Here is a 14,822-nt window from a genome sequence, read left to right as displayed (position 1 = left end):
TCGAAAAAACGCCGTAGCATAGGGGGAGCCAGGGGACGCCAGCCATCCCTGCTTTCGCAGGAGGGCCGGCGTTGCGGCAGCATACCCTTTTTTCCCTGGATCGGCATGGCTGGGGTTCTACCCACCCGGGAAGCCGTCCGCAGAGGAGGGCGCCCAAGGCATGTGCGCGCAGGCAGCCGGTGGGACACCTAGCCAGGCACCCCAGGACGGGCCTGGAGCAGACCAGTCGCTGGCCCCCCTTCCCCACCAGAGGCATGGAGGTGCAGCTAGGCAGATCGGCGATGTACATCCGTGACAGGACTGGGTGAGGGACCCTGCCGCGGGCGATTAGGGGTCTGACCTTGTGGGGGGACGACTGCTACGGCTCCAGCCACGTCCTGTGATTGACAATCGAGCGACCCTCAGACAGGTGGAACCCAGGGCCCCAAGGTGCGTTCGAAGTGTCAATGATCAATGTGTCCTACAATTCACAATAATTCTCGCAGCTAGCTTCGTTCTTCATCGACACGCAAGCCGAGTGGTCCATGGCCAAGAATCACAGGCAACTTCGGGTACAGGATAGGCGGGAAGAAGGCGACAGTTATCCATCCACTGCCTGCGTGGCGAGATGGACCGGGTGCCTCATTCAAGGCTTCCCCGCTGGGAGTCAGAATGCACCACTGGGAGAAAAAAAACGTTAACAGGCGCTCACCCAGGAGTCCCCCCACCCACCTGTGGGTGAGGGGAGCTCCGGGTGTGATGGGAGCAGGCAGCCCCACTGCCGCCAGTCCCTCCCAGAGTAACCAGGAGGGACTGCGCAAGTCTTCAAACCCCGCTGCACAGGACCGGGTCGAACCGGGTACCTGGCAACGAAGGAGGATTGCCCCATCTGCACGTCCGCCGTCCATCGCTGGGCGGCCCCAAGCAAATGCCGGCAGGCTGGTGAGTAGCTCACCCCACTCTTGCCTGGGTCGGAGGCACCAGAAGGTAAGAGCCAGGCGGCTCCCCATCCCTCACGCCTCCCACCGAGAGCAGACGGTGGTCCTCTCGCAGGCCCATGGCTCCTTCTCTTCCAGGCCACCCTGCCACCAGAGATGGGCCGCTCCTCGGTCGCCCAAAGCCCAGTCGGGATGGGACTCAGGTGTAGGAGGGCCCGGGGCAGCAGGGCCTTTCGATTGGCAGTGCCTCCCTGGGCTCGGACCACAATCGGTTTTCCCACACCACGGGGGTCGTTCCGAGTGAGCCTGGGTTCTGACTCAGGAGGGCCCACCGCTGTGCTCCTCTCATCGAGAGGGACTGGGGCCGCCCCCCCGTCCTCTGCTCCTCGCGCATCAGTCGGTCGGGTCAACCAGGTAGCTGCACCTGCTGATGGGGTGGGTCCGGGAGCCGCAGCCCATCTCCCCAACTGGCAACCTTCACACACCCCTCCCTCTCGGGAGCCTGCTAGGGAAAGGAGCCCGCCCGCCTGGTCGGGAGGGCTCGCTGGAGGGGGTGAAGAGGTGTGTTCGCACGGGCACCGATGGGCCCAGCCGTCTTTCCTGGTAGGCAGAGGTGGGCCGAGGCGCAGCCTGAGTGAGACGCAGGGGTACCGGATCCTGGCAGCAGCGGCACCCCTTGGAAGGGCTCTGCTTCCGGGGGGCTTGGACACCCTGGCTGGGCCTCGGGCCCGGGGCTGCAGATGGGGGTCCCCAACGGACCTCTGACCCGGGGTCCCCCAGGCACCTTGACAGGCGGGCGAAGCAGGAGGGAGGCCTGCTCAGACCAGACGGACCCCCATCCTGGGACCGTGGTGGAGCAGGGGGGTGGAGCCCGGTTCAATAAGCCTGGCTGAAAGGCCGGCATGTGCGGGTGAGGCCTCAAGACCCGCGTCCCGGGCACCCTGCCAGGCAGCAGGCCTGATGACGGGGCCCAGGTGGGGAGGGCACCCTCCATCCCAGGGCCACCAAGGGCCCTGCCGGAGCTCCTGAACCCAAGCCAAGCTGGGGAATGCCTAATGGGCCCCAGGCCCATGGCAGAGTGGACGATGGAGCCCAGTGTAGGGAGCGCCTGCCAGGGCTCTCTGGCCCAGATGCCCAAGGTCACCCCATTGGAAAGCATTGCGTGCGACCAGATGGCCGAAGGGGAAGGCGCGACCAGATAGCCGGGCCCGAAGGACGCCAATCTGCCCGCCCGAGCCTTCGCGGCAGTGCTGCCGCCTGCCCTTCAGAGTGCTTGGGGGTTCTGCGTCCCGGGGGCTCAGAGACCCCGGCTCGGCCTCAGGCCTGGGGCTGCTGATGGGGGTCCCAGACGGACCACCGACCCGGGGTCTCCCAGGCAGCGGTCGATGCAGGAGGGAGGCCTGCCAGGGCCTGACGGACCCCCATCCTGGGACCATGGCAGAGCAGGGGGACAGAGCCTGGTCCCCTAAGCCCGGCCGGCAGGCGCAGGGGAGGCCTCCTTAAGGCCCGCGTCCCTGCCACACAGCAGGCCTGAGCATGGAGCCCGAGGCCACCGAGGGCCCCTGAGGACCTCCTGAACCCAAACTGAGTTGGGGATCGCCCGACGGATCCCGGTCTCATGGTGGAGTGGACAACGGAGCCCAGTGTAATGAGCGCCCGACCTGAGCTCTTGGGCCCGGATGCCCAATGGAGGACTTCCCAGGCCCGTTCGAGCCCATGCCGGGCACTTGGCAACACGGCGGGCCGGATGATGGAGCCTAAGACGGGTTTCAGCATACCCTGTCCCTACTAATCCAGAGGAAAGAAACCCCTCTTTCTGATAACCCGTGGGCACCAAGTGGCGGAGGGAACCCAGGACACAGAAGCTCCTGACCTCCTGCAGCATTGGCTGGGATCGGGGAGGCGGACGAGTCCTCATCGGGACTCCCAGGCCGGCCCGGCCATCTGGTCACCCCATTGGAAAGTATTGCACACGACCAGAAGGCGGAGGAGAAAGGCGTGACCAGATGGCTGGGCCAGAGGATGCCAATCTGCCCGCCCAGTGCTTCACCGGAGAGCTCCCACCTTCGCAAGCAGGGCTCGGGCGCTCTGCGTCCTGGGGGCTCGGAGACCCCAGCTGGGCCTCATGCCCGGGGCTGAGAATGGGGTTCCCCAGCAGACCTCCGACCCAGGCTCAAGGCAGAGCTTAACCCATCCTTGGGCCCGCCCGGCAGTCCTGGGCCACGCTGCGTGGGGGAGGCCTCTACGGGCCTGCATCGGGCCACCAAGGGCCCCAGCCTATGCTCCTGACCCCAGTCAAGCAGGATAGGGCCCACCCGGGCCCAGGGCATGGGACCGAGCCTGGGGTGAGAGCACCCGGTCAGAGCTCTCTGACCTGGATGCCCAAGTGGTGGGCCCGCCGGAGCCCAGGCACCGAAACTGGTCCCTGCCTCTCAACCCAGTCCAGCCGGGAAGGGGGGAGCCTCCCCGAGCACCAGGGGCCCCTGTCCCAGGCAGATGTACCCTTGGCAGGCCACAGGACGTGTGCTCCCGCACCCAAGGCCCTGCCTGAAACCAAGGTCCCGGGCCCGGTCCCTGCTTCTCAACGCAGCCAGGCCGGGGGTATCTGGAAGCCTGCCCAGGCACGAGGGACCTCCGTCACGGGCACATGGACCCTTGGCTGGCCGCAGAACATGGGCTCCTGTTCCATGGATTTTTTCATAACTCTGTGTAACTCCGCGTAGTGGCACTACGCAAACTCCGCCCAGGGTTAACCAATACCAAGCAGGACACTGACCCCCAATGCCGGCATACATAGTGGCCAGAGTGTGAGGGGAGCCAAACGATCAGCAGAAGAACCAAACCAGGAGAACCTTCCTGGACCAACACACACAGACCCACCCTGGACAAGAGGGGCACCAGAGACTGGACCATAGATTTATTTATTTGATTTATTTGATTTCTTATATAGCGCAAGAATCGACCCCGTACGGGGTATCTCGCGCTTTGCTCACTAAGTTGGTGCAAAAACAGGGGCATTGCAGAAGAGCTAGAGGTAACAGTGATGGCATTACAGTAGATTATTCTTCTGCAAACAAGTTGGTTTTTAGCCTTTTTCTAAATGATAGATGATTGGTGGTCTGTCTGAGGCTAAGGGGCAAGTTGTTCCATAAGGTCGGTCCCATTAAGGAGAAAGCTCGGCCACCTTGTCTGGTCTTTTTGACAAAAGGGGGTTTTAGCAGAAGTTGATTGCTTGACCGCAGATCTCGGTCCGGTTTATAAAGCTGTAGTTTTTGAGTTAAGTAATTGGGAGCGTTTCCAAACAGGCACTTATGGACAGTGCAGCAGATCTTAAATTTAACACGTTGGTGTATAGGGAGCCAGTGTAGTTCTCTCAACAGGGGTCTGGAAGATGTTCTTGAGGGAGCATTTAGGATCAATCTGGCCGCCGTGTTCTGGACCACCTGTAATCGATTGATGGCATCCTCATTGGCTTGTATCAGGAGCCCGTTACAATAGTCTAATCGACTTATGACCAGGGTCTGCACAAGGGTCTTTCTGTAGGTGTCTGGTAAGAGAGGGAAAACTCGTCTAAGCAGGCCAATAGTGTGGAAACAGGCTCCAGCGATCACGTTTACGTGTTCTTTTAGGGTTAGGTTTTGATCCAATTTCACCCCCAGATTTTTGACTGTAAGTTTTGACGGCCGCAACGCAAAAGAACCCTGCCAAGCAGATTTCGCCACGAGGAGGTAGGCACCATGGGTAAAATCAAAAGGCGGGAGCAAGAACAACAAGAGCTGCCGGGAGATGAACCGGGGGGCACATCCAAGAGGACAACAGGCTGGAATGTGGGGAGAGGCCCCGGAGGACCCCTCTCTCTCTGACAATCTTCGAGCCCTAGAGACATCAAGGACAGCGGTGGAAACTAAAATTGACACCCTCAGACAAAGACCTGGGGTTACTGAGGGCAGACTATTGGAAAGTGGCAGAACCAGTCTCAGCAACGGAGGCTGAAGTTCGCTACCCAAAACCCTAGGTGACCATGTCTAACCAAAGGCTCTCTGACACGGAGAAGGGAGTGCAGGCACTGGAACGTAGGGCGGACTTACGCATAGTGGGCCTTCCGGGAAAGGAGGAGTGAAACAACATGGTGGCCTACCTAGAGAACTGAATCCGCACCGAAGTGGCAGAAGAAGGACTATACCAATACTTTGTTCTGGAGGAAAAGCATAGGGTCCCCGCAAGAGCACCCATGCCAGGACGACCGCCGAGGCCGGTGGTGGCATGTTTACTATTTTATCAGGACAGAGAGCATGTGCTGAGGCACGCACGAAACAAAGGGCAGCTCAGAGTGGCAAACAGTGTTGTCTGGATCTTCCCGGACTTCTCCCGGGAGGTTCAGAATCACAGAGCGTCATATGTCTCTGCCAAACGGAAGCTGCTACAGCTAAATATACTATACTCAATGGTGTTCCCGGCCAAGTTAAGACTGTCGATTGCAGGCGGGACCAAGTTCTTCACTACGCCGCAGGAGGTGTGGGAGTGAATCGACCAACATGCCCCGCAGGACAGTGGGGATCAGAGGCGTGAGGTTCAAGACAGAGGGAGGGCCTGACACGGATGCAATGGATGGAAACCAGCGAGCCTGCATATAGCAGAGGAAATGCAACAGGGGAGGGACAAAGCAGTGGCGGCGATTACATCTCTCAGCATTCTTGGGCGACGAGACACAGCCTCAGTGCCCGGGGAGGACCCAAGAGACTCGTACTCTGTCTGACCACAGCACAAGCACAGTGGGGGAATCCAGTCAGGAGCTTCCAGACGTGACTCCCAGATAAGCGGACGGTATCATATGAACCACTACGAGAAACGCAAGTAAGCTCAGGGGATGCTAAACACGGGGGAGACCCAGGGAACTGAACATGTGCTCTGATGAGCTGTGAGGGCCTGAGAACACAACCTTATGGCTAAATCATACAAGCACTGAGGTGGAGGAGACCCCCCCTGGACGTGGCTCTTTTCCAAGTACCCGTCTGCCCCGTCACTAACTGAACTCTGGACAATTTCTACAGTTGCACGCAACTGCATAGTTTTGATGGGGGAGAGTACCTTGTTTGTCCTAGGCAGGGGATTCATATAGTTTTAAGTTGGAGGCATCTGTAGGCTACTAGAAATAGAACTAGTGACAGCTAGTACTGATCACAACCGGCAGCGATATCTTCCAAGGGATCCCAGGGGGAGAACAAGGAGAATTAATAAAGATGAAGGATAGAGTAATGTATAACCTGATATCCTGGAACATCAGAGGAATGCACTCCATGGACAAGTGACATAAAATATTCTCACACCTTAACAGACGCGGGGTGCACATCGCCATGTTACAGGAGACACATACTCTGGCATCAGAGGGAGCTCAACTGCAGCGGAGGGGGAGGGGTCAGGCCTACCACACCTCGTTCTCAGCATTTGCGAGGGGGTATTAATTTGGATGCGGGCGGGGGTCTCCTTCCAACACAAGGGGCACACAGTCGACCCGGAGGGCAGGTACCTCATAGGCACAGGGAGGTTGGACAGACAAGACGTGACGCTAATTAACCTCTACAGGGCCAAATATAGACCAAGTGGCCTTCCTGGAGAAGATGTCTGGGATATTGACACCCTATATGATTGGCCCAGGTATTGTAGGGGGAGACTTTAACTGTGTGGCAGACCAGGACCTTGACTGCTATCACCCTCTGCTCCATGACTCTCCAGTGCACAGAACAACAGCCAGTGCCTTTAGAGACTGGCAGACCCAGTGGGGACTGGTAGATACCTGGAGGATCACGCACCCACTAAACAAAGAATATTCACACCTTTCACACACACATGAACTCCACGTCCGGCTGGATGCTTTCCTCTGCTCTCCAGACATGCATGCTACAATGCGAGGAGCAGAGTGCCTGACTCGCACACTATCAAATCACAATCCCCTCCTCGTGAGGATGCAGTGTGGTACGCAACTCCAGCCCATTCCAGCATGGCGCCTCAGAATAGAGGCGCTCGAAGACCAGGTATTCAACCATGAGAACAGGGGGCACGTCATCTCCTACTTTACTGATGACGCCCACTCCACGGACTCTAGACAGACAGAATGGGAGGCCTTCAAGGCTGTAATCAGGGGAAGGTGTTTGGCAACATCAATTGGGGTACAGCAGACATTAGTCACGGACATAGAGAAAGCAGACCGTACATTGAGAGAGCTAGAGATGTGGCGCCCAGAGCTCTGACAGGAACTCCTGGCGGCAAAAAGGAGCTGCTTAGGAAGAGCTTTGCATACAAAAAATACATGGACCGGACTCATGCGGAGAGGACAAGGCGGGCAAGCTACTGGCATGGCTGGCCAACCCGTCTTGTTATGTTATGTTATGTTATAACAGATTTCTTAAGCGCTCTGTCACCAGAGGTTTCCTGGCGCTGATTGGATTGGGGAAGAAGGGGAGGAAGCAGGGGAACAAAGGCATTTAGTGGGGGAAGAGTGTTGTTTTTAGGGATTTCCTGAAAGAGAGGAGGGAACAAGATGACTTAAGTGCGAGAGGGAGGGAGTTCCACAGCCTAGGAGCTAAACAAGAAAAGCTGCGGCCACCTGATCTTGAAAGTTTAAAACGGGGGACAGCAAGGAGAGAGAGGTGAGTAGACCTCAGGGTGCGAGGGGGACGATAAGGAGTGATAAGGGCCTTGAGGAAAGCAGGGGCGGGACCAGTGAGAGCTTTAAAGATCAGACTGTGAACCTTGAAAGTGATTCTTTCGTTCACTGGTAACCAATGAAGATGGCGTAGTAAAGGTTGGGCCGACTGCCATTTGGGGATTTTAAAGACCAGCCGGGCGGCCTGGTTTTGGACGATCTGCAGCCTCGATAACAAAGATTTAGGGAGACCGTAGTAGATTGAATTCGAGAAGTCCAGCCGGGACATCACCAGGGCTATTAGGACTTGCAACAAGGCTTCAGGTGAAAGGAGGTGAGCGACTTTCCGAATCCTGTAAAGTTGGAACATGCAGGAAGATGTTACTGCGCTCACCTGTGCCTTGAGGGTGAGCCCGGAGTCAATCAAGACTCCGAGACTCTTGACACATCCAGCAGGAGAAGGTGGTGTTCCGAGCTCAATCGGCCAGTACTGAGGGCCCCAGAAATGGGCACTTCTCCCCGGAAGGAGGATCTCAGTCTTGCCCGGATTGAGCTTGAGTTGGTTTTGGTTCATCCAAAGCTGGATATGTGTCATGGCAGTCTGAAAATTAGTGACAGCATCGGGGGAAGTGAGGGGAAAAATAATTTGTAAATCATCCGCGTAATTAAACACGGTGATATCCCATTTACCCAGGGAGTGAAGAAGGGGTTGAAGGTACAAATTAAAAAGAAGGGGAGACAAAGATGATCCTTGAGGGACTCCGCAGGACGAGGGAACACTGGTGGCGCAGAAGGGACCCATGCTTACTGCCTGGGACCTCTCCTCGAGGAAGGATTTAATCCAAGACAGAGCAGCCCCACAGATTCCGGCGGATTCGACACGGTGGATTAAGATGTTATGGTCCACCGTGTCGAAAGCCGCCGAAAGATCGGCGGGAATAACATTATAGAATTAGCTGACCCAGATGGACACCCCTTATATAGGCAGACGGACATAAATAATAGGTTTCTATACTACTACAAACCGCTATATAAGCGATCTTGGTCCGAGGGCATGAGGCAATAAGAGATTACTTAGAGGGGATGCCCCTTTACACGCTATCCGGGGCGGACTCAGACCAACTGGGAGCTGACATCTCAGAACATGAGATTAGAGCAGCCATTAAAGGCCTGGTGAAAGGCAAAACCCCAGGCAGAGACAGACTCCCTACAGAATCCTACGCCACCTATGTAGAGGAGCTACTATACGCCACAGTTGGGGAGGAGGGAACCCTACCACAGACTACCCCTTGACTGCACGGCTTATATGCCTTTATCGTTGCTCAATCTCGATTTTAAAATCCTAAGTAAATTACTGCTATCCAGACTGCTCCCATACATGACCTCTCTGGTCCATCTCGATCAGGCGGGTTGAATACCAGGCCGAAACACGACTCTGAACATAAGGCGCCTCCTCTCTATCCTGGAATCGGGCAGCAAGGTAGAGCCGGAGGGGGTGATATTCACAATAGACATAGAAAAGGCCTTTGACAGCCTGGAGTGAAAATTCCTCTACGCTGTATTAATGAAGATGGGACTGGACCGGGGATTCATACGCTGGGTCGCACGAGCTCGGAGCAATATCGGGTGGAGAGGGGCATTCGTCAGGGGTGTCCCTACTCCCCCATGCTGTTCGCCCTGGCTGTGGAACCATTGGCCTGTGTGGCATGGATGGGCAACAGATACAGGGGGTTACGACTGGGGGTGCAAGTACATCATATAGCGCTATACGCTGACAACCTCCTGCTGTTCCAGAAAGACTCAGGGGAGGACTTGCAGGGGGCCAGGGATATGCTGGAGGAGTTTGGGGCTCTCTCTGGCCTAAGAATAAACTGGTAAAAATCCTGGTTGTTTCCAATCATAACGGACCAACAGCCACCCGAGGGGCTGGGGGACTTGAGGTGGGAGCCCCGATGCTTCTGATACTTGGGGGGTGAACATTTTCCACCTGCTCCAGGATGTAAAGGAAGAAAACCTAGGGGGCACTGAGGGCCTTAAAAGAGAGCATGAGACTCTGGGGGAAACACCCTATCTTGGTATCGGGAAGAATTTCACTACTCAAAATGGTGGTCCTTCCCCAACTGCTGTACTTCTTTGTCACGCTACTTGTGTAGATCCCCAGGGAATGGTTCCGGGAGTTGGACACATGCCTCTCGTCCTTTAAATGGGGGACTGGATGACAACGAGTAGACCTAGCCATGTTAAAGTGGCCATCAGCAGAGGGAGGGTTGGCAACCCCGGTCTTTGAGGCATACTACTTGGCAGGGCGTCTGCAGAAATCCACTCAATAGATAGCAGGAAGGATTATACCATATAGGGGGGTGCTGCCTTTAACACTGGGGAGGGATGAATTACTAATGAGGACCGCAAAGCCACAACACATACATACCAATGAGCATAGAGTGACAGAGCGATGCTGGAGCAGATGCCTCCAGATGAAACACCCATACTCACCGGAAACTGCCACTAATGACAATCAGGGCACTGCCATATGGAAGACAATGGGGAGGATTAGATGACTGGGTACAGGCAGGGGTGACAAAGGTAGGGGACTTGTACAGAGACGGAGAACTGCTTCCATTCGAGGAATTCAGTACTGACTGGGAAATCCCACAGGGCCAGTTTCTGCTTCACAGAGTGGTCACGGGGCGATGCGTCGACACTGGCAGATGGGCACTATCGAACCGCCACAACACGCAAGATGCGATTACATTGGGATAGCTGGGGGTGTTATAAAGGCAGTTACATGCCTATACAGGGCAATAGGGAGAGACTCCGCTAAGCCACTTCAGGAGCTAGGGAACCATAGGGCATAGGATCTGGGGCGCTCCCTTGAGGACAAGGACTAGGAAAACGTATTGCAAAGGGCGCCAAAGGTGTCCTGAAACACACGATTTAAGCTGATAAGCTTATACACATTACACCGAGCATATATTACCCCAGAACGAATAAACCAATACTTTCACAGGGAAGACGCAGAACGTCCTAGATGCCAGGAGGTAGGAGCAAATTTTATCCACATGATGTAGAGCTGCCAGGCATTGGCGCATTACTGGCAGGAGGTGAAACGGCCCGAATCACAGATAGAGTAGTTCCATGCACACCAGCACACTGCTTGCTCAACATGTTCCCACACACAGCCAAGAGCAAAGTCACTGCCAGGTTTCAGGACCTAGCCTTTGTCCTAGCCAAGCGGGAAATCACCAGTAGGTGGAAAGCACCAAATGGCCCTAACATCGTTGGGTGGAAGAGAGGCCCGTTTTTTACAAGTGAGGCCTGCACTTCTATTCCTGCAACTTTTGCACAATGCACATGTCACTTTTCATGTTGCAAATTTTTTAGCAGCAGGAGTACGCCTTAATAAAAAGCGCAGTAAAAGTAATAATGGATTGATTATAAACGAAATTTTTGAATGTAACCTTTATATGAATATAGACATATTGATGTCTCATATGTTTTTAAATGTATATTTTAATCTAATCTTTTTGAGTGTATATATAAATTGTTTACGCACAGGTCACTTTACATTACCCTGATGTTACGATCGATGAATTATTACGTATATATATTATGTAAATATTCTTCCAGTGATCATTTAATTTTTTATATGTGTAATTCTGAAATGTATCCTGTGTCTTTTTATGATTTTTTTTAATCGAATAAAAGTAATTGACTGACGGGTGGAAGTGGGAGCTAGAGAAGTGGGCAAGCTGCGAGAGCAGAGTTCTGATGAGGAAAGCGAGAAGGGGCATAGGCAGAGATGAAACACAACGACCAGGAATCCGATAATACCACTCCAACAGCAAATTCTAGACAGGAGAACCCCCAGAGATAGTGCCCAGAAACTGACCCAGGGCTGAAACCCGGGGAGCCTAACCCGTAAGCTTCTCATGGCGGATAGAGCAAGATAAGATAAGGGGAAGTAAACATGAAGATCATACAGTCGGCCAATGACTAGCAAGGGAAAGCGACAACTAGCGGAAACAAAGTGCCTAAGTGGCCTGCAGTGCGGGAGAGGGAGGAGGGATTCTGGGGGAGTTAGAGCGATTTTCGAACATGAATAGCTAATCAGGAATTACATGCAGTACAGATGGGCATTCAGAGACGATGAATGCATTAGAGAAGATAACTATACAAATGAAAAACCCTGTAATGCACTATGATGTACGTATATGAACATGCATCGCACAAAGGAAATAAAATATGTTTACAAAAAAAATGAGGACTCGTCCTATCACATGGTATGGATGGGACGTTCAGAGTCGGATGTTAAAATCGCCAACACAAGACATGGGACCATAACTAGCCCGGTTTCCAATAAATCCAGTGTTTTAGTCAGGGACATAATAATATTGTAGTTTAAAGGAAATAAAGTTTTTGTTGTAATCATTAATCAATTAAAAATGTTGTCTCCCTTCAAGGCAAAATAATTGGAAAGAAGAGGAGTCTAAAAAGGCCCAAGTAATTTTCAATTTGAAAGCAACGGAGACTGGAGTAAGTAAACCCCCCATTTGCCCTTCCCGAATTAGTGGAAGTGCAGGAGTATGCATGTGGTGTAATCATTAACATATTGCATGTATGCTGATAGTATTCACCCATTCCGCATTATTCAACTCTGAGCTCAAACCAGCTTTATTTGATTTATTTATGTTTGTGATATTATATAGTGCGGGCATGCTCCAAACGGTAACAGCCTTTACAACATGGATTTTACCACTACCTTTACTATGCATTTGTTTTACCATACAAGTTTTTACCATGCATATGCCTATACCACGCATTTAAGGTAATTAGGTAAGTATAAGAGAGAGAGAGAGAGAGAAATAAATATAAATATATTGTAATGAATTGTAATTGCATTTATATTGCGCTTACTACCCCTGATGAGGTGTCGAAGCACTTTTTCTGTGAGGAGCACGCTACTCCGGAACCCATAAAGGATTAGTGTTGAAATAGTATAGTGAAATATGAAAGTAATTGGAGTGGTGGATATGTTAGTCAGTTATTTGGATTCAGAAGGATAGCAGAGGGATAGAAGAGGGAAAAAGGTTTGCATTTATATAGTGCTTGTTACCCCTGATGGGTGTTTTCTTGGCGAGTAGCACGCTTCTCCGAAACCCATAAAGGATTAGTGTTGAATTAGTATAGTGAAATATAAAAGTAATTTTAGTGCTGGATATTAGTCAGTTACTTGTATTGAGAAGGATAGGGGAGGGACAGAAGAGGGAAAAATGTTTGCATTTATATAGTGCTTGCTACCCCTAATGGGGTTTTGAAGATTTTTTTTCGGCAAGTAGCACGCTATTCCGGAACCTATAAAGGATTAGTGGTGAGTTAGTATAGTGAAATATGAAAGTTATTTGAGTGGTGGATATGTTAGTCAGTTATTTGGATTGAGAAAGGTAATTGAGGGATACAAGAAGGAAAAGGTTTGCATTTATTTAGTTCTTGCTACCACTGATGAGGTGTTGAAGCGCTTTTTTTCGGCAGGTAGCACACTCCTCTGGAACCTATAAAGGAGTAGCATAGTAAAATATGAGTGGACATGTTAGTCTTTTATTTGAATTGAAAAGGATAGTGGAGGGACAGAAGAGGGAAGGATTTAGACTTTTTTGTTTGTTTATTTGTTTTGGAGGTCACAGCAGTAGGAGGAGGCTTGGGATGAGTAAAAGGGATGTGGAGGGAAAGAGTCAGAGGGAAGGGTTTAGAAAGGCTTGTTTTGGGGGATCGGTATAGTAAAAGAGATATGAGTTGATGCAAGGAGGGGTAGAGTGGGGAAGAGTCTCAAAATGGTTATTTTGGGGATCATAGTAGTGGTATGGGGTTTGGGATGAATGAGAGAGTGGAGGTAGAGGATGCATTGATAAGGTATAAGGTGAGAAATAGGGTAGTGCATTGGAAAGAGTAGTAGAAAGTGGTTTGAGATGAGTCGGAGAGTTGAGGTAGAAGATATATTGAGAGAGGTGTAGGGTGAGAAATATGGTAGTGCTTTGGATATGCAGAATTGGAAGAAAAGTAATAAATATATAGATCCAACTACATGGTAGGTATATAGATGCATAGAGGAAGTAAGTATATGTAAATTAGAGATGCAATAAATAAATTCCAGCTTTCAAGCGTTGTTATACTTACAAATGTATTTTATTAATTTGTTTTAAAACATAATTCTTCTACACGTTTACACAAAGCAGTACACATATATAGGTAAATATCTATGGTACAAATAAATGCTTATATACAGAGGGATATGCTGTATATATTTCTGTTTGCGTATGGTGCCCATGTGGGGAAGAGCCAATTCTTGAGTAGTTTTCTGAAGATAAGGTGGTTGTCCATGTATCTTATGTTGGGGGGTAAAGAGTTCCATAGTTTGGCTGCTTAAACAGAGATGGACGTGCCTCCCATAGTTTTTTTCTTGTATCTAGGGATTTTGAGGCGAGGTGCCACTCTAGAGCGGAAGTTCCTTTGTTGAATGTGTTTGTGATTTTATTCCTAATGAAGAGTGGTCCCGTTTGTATCGCTTTGTGGGTGATACAAAGCAGCTTGAATGTGGATCTTCTGGCAACCGGTATCCAATGCAGGGCTTTCAAGGCAGGGGAGATGTGGTCTCACAGTTTGATATGTAGGAGTAGTCTAGCAGCCGAGTTCTGAATCCGTTGTAGTCTTTTCGTGGTTGTTAAAGGTGATCCGTGGTAGAGACTATTGGCGTAAAGAAGTTTGGACAGAACAAGGGAGATGTTAGCTTGGACCTTGTGTGGAAATCCCAACTGGGGGGAGATTCATTGCAGAGTATGATGCAAGGAGAGGTAGACATTAGGTCTGTTGTGAAGATAGGATGGGATCCAGTCTCAAGCAGTCCCATCTATGCCGGCTCGGTAGAGTCTTTGTATTTCAATTTTCATCTTGATGTCACGGACGATCCAGATGGGGCTAAACTGCTGGATATTACATCTCCGCTTGGTCTGGCACCGTTTGTGTCAGGACCTACACATGAGAAAGGGCACACCCTCGATCAAGTGTTCTCTTCTGTCCCAATTGTTGACATTGAAACGCGGCCGGTGCTCTGGTCGGATCATAGGCTGATTGGGTTTTCCGTGTTGGAGAACGGGCGGCCTGACACCTGCGCCCCCACGGTGCCCAGATCGGCCTCGAGAGCGTTGCACAGAGTGACGCCTGCTATGTTGGAGCAGGCGCTCACGGAACATCCATGTCCTCTCTCGGGT

At 51.9% G+C, this 14,822-nt stretch overlaps 1 pseudogene; it reads right to left on the bottom strand.

Moving 5' to 3' along the window:
* Positions 1-395: 395 nt before the first annotated feature.
* LOC144771176 (5.8S ribosomal RNA) lies at positions 396-537 on the bottom strand (annotated as a pseudogene).
* Between the last annotated feature and the right edge of the window lie 14,285 nt (positions 538-14,822).

This window comes from Lissotriton helveticus, chromosome 7 (genome assembly GCF_964261635.1).
Source record: "Lissotriton helveticus chromosome 7, aLisHel1.1, whole genome shotgun sequence".
Lineage (NCBI taxonomy): Eukaryota > Metazoa > Chordata > Amphibia > Caudata > Salamandridae > Lissotriton > Lissotriton helveticus.
This window is presented reverse-complemented; position numbering and strand designations above follow the sequence as displayed.